This window comes from Gadus morhua, chromosome 15 (genome assembly GCF_902167405.1).
Source record: "Gadus morhua chromosome 15, gadMor3.0, whole genome shotgun sequence".
Lineage (NCBI taxonomy): Eukaryota > Metazoa > Chordata > Actinopteri > Gadiformes > Gadidae > Gadus > Gadus morhua.
The window spans coordinates 9,959,675-9,962,402 of NC_044062.1; positions in this window are offsets into that span (position 1 = coordinate 9,959,675).

Genomic DNA, 2,728 nt, shown 5'->3' on the forward strand with positions numbered 1-2,728 from the left:
CTGTTTTTCAACAGGTGATATTTGTTGTTCTATTTCCTCCTGTATCTGTTAAATTAGTGCGGTCTACATTTGAATTGAAAACAAATCTGGAGAGAATCGGCATCTCAATTCTAAGCTAGAAAATTGTGATTCTTATTTGATCAAGAATCATGCAGCCAGTGTCTATTTTAATCTAAACAAAAACTTAGAAGAAAACGTTGTACTGTGTATAGGTGGAGGTTCATAGATGGGTGGAGTAGTTTGGTGATAGTTGAACTGTGAACAGATGGATGTACATAGAAACATTCACCTCATAAACCATAACACACTGCTCTCATGAAAGTACTCATTGTAGGAGCCTAAATGCCTATTTGCTTTATTTACGTTCATATTTTATGATGATGTTCGGATTTTCATAAGTGAAATAATATAATTGTAAATTGTGTTCATTTCAAATATATAGAATTTTATTTTGAAATTCACTTACAATATTTGTTGGTGTTTGCGCACATTTAGTTACTTTATTTGAAGTGTGAGAGGAACTTAATTGTGTTAACTACCTTTATACCACGGTCTGGGGGAATACTCAATTCTGATTGGCTGCAGGGTGTGCATTAACTTTTTAAGACTCGATAAGTAGATTGACGAACACAGAGATTGTGCCGTCCGTCAACAACACGCAAGCTCTGTGTTCGCCAATCGAGTCCCTGATAGACTTACAAAGTTATCAATGCCTCGTTTTATATGTTAAGACCTTTAGTATAGGCCTGCTACCAAAGAAGTGTCGGGCTACTTCTAGCCTTTGAGTGGTTTATAATAACGATTTAGTTTTTACCATAACACATGCCCCCATCGTTCCAAGTTTATAGCGTTTTGGTAAAATCGGCTAAAAACAGCCAACTTAAGAATGCGTCTATACGCGCTTTTTTGCTCCCAAACGAACATTCCAACTCGTTATCATACTTAACATATCCCAGATCCATTTTACACCGGATTTCTCCTTTAAGCTCTTAATGTGAACTTATCGGTTCTTATGATTATGAAACACCCCCCACATTGTCTGGATTTACTTTGGCATGTTAACAATCGTCTTCCCTTGACATAAACACAAAGGTCTAATAGGCCATGTAGTCCATGATCCACAGACCCCAAAAGGGGCCAAAGCAACCCCAGTGGTGGTGATGACCACTTGCAGCTCATGGACTTGAAAGACTTGATTTTGGGTTTAACAAGCATATTATAACTTGTCTGTGATATACAGTGGCATTAAGTTATGTTTTACTTCTGTCTTACTATTTTAGGGGGATAAAATCATTGAGGGAGAGAGCATCAGGCTAGTCATCGTTGGTGATCCTGCATATCCACTCCTTCCATGGCTGATTAAAGGATATCTTAGCTGCACAGCTAACTCCAGAAGAGGAATCACTCAATGTTTATCAAAGTTTGCACCGGGTTGGGGTGGAAAACACATGTACATTTTGCATATAGTACCCATATCAAATTGTATACATAGATAAAGATTGTATTAAATGTATAAATTGTAAACATGCTGTACCAAACGTATTGATATATGGATTGTATACATATATAAATAATAAAAATAAAATTAATAATAATCAATAGTCTATTAAATTGCATTTATGTATGGATTGAATATATATATAAATATTGCAAATTCATGTCAGGTCAAGTTCTTTGTGCATAAATGTATCGACGGAGTGGACCAATTGCAAACTACTGCAGCTGCTCTAAGTTAAAAAGTAGCCGCACCCACCCCAAACTAATCGGAATAAGTGTATACATGTCTATTAAAGCGGACTACACCACCTCTTCTATTCCGCATAGAATCTGATCCTTTTCTATTCCGATTGAGCTGTTCTTCCACTTCTAATCGGATCAGATGTGTCCATGTAAACGCTGCTACTGACACACACACACACACACACACACACACACACACACACACACACACACACACACACACACACACACACACACACACACACACACGCACACAAACACACAGACACACACACAGACACACACACACACGCACAAAACCAAACACAATATATGACACATCTTTTACCGAAGTCGTTAAAGGTCAGCAATGGATTATGGGAAGAGTAGTTAACTCGTTCACTTTTGTACACATAATGTGTCTGACACTTGGCTTGGATCCACTATTGGATCATACAGACTGAGGAGGATCAGCAAAGTAGAACAAGTGTTACTGATGAACAAAATCAGTTACTGATGGTAAAGCATAAATTTGTCTTAACATGTATATTCGAATACATGTTAACTATGATAAACCTCACCTATATGAAACAGTAGGATAATACTTTTGGTATTTTATATTATTCCTGTATATTATATAGTAAGACCCATTTAAATGTTGTATTATTTGCAAACTAGCTCTTGCCATTTATTTATTATAGTGTAATGTTTTACTTTACTAGGGAGACATCATCATTTCACCACCTCCATCAACCACTACCATTACACACTGCAATGCTGAACTAACATAAAGTTGGTTCTCTATTTTGGTCACGATGATCTTGTATCTTAACGCACGCACATGTGCATTTTATTCTGTTGATTAAATACAGTCGGACTCTTTCGACGTCTTCGACTTTTCAAATAGCTTCACAGACGGTCTGTTTCACTGCAGTGCGTTACAAACTTCCGGACCTCTTGAGTTTAAATGACGGTCCAATCAGAGCCGTCGGGAGGCGGGGCCCATTCC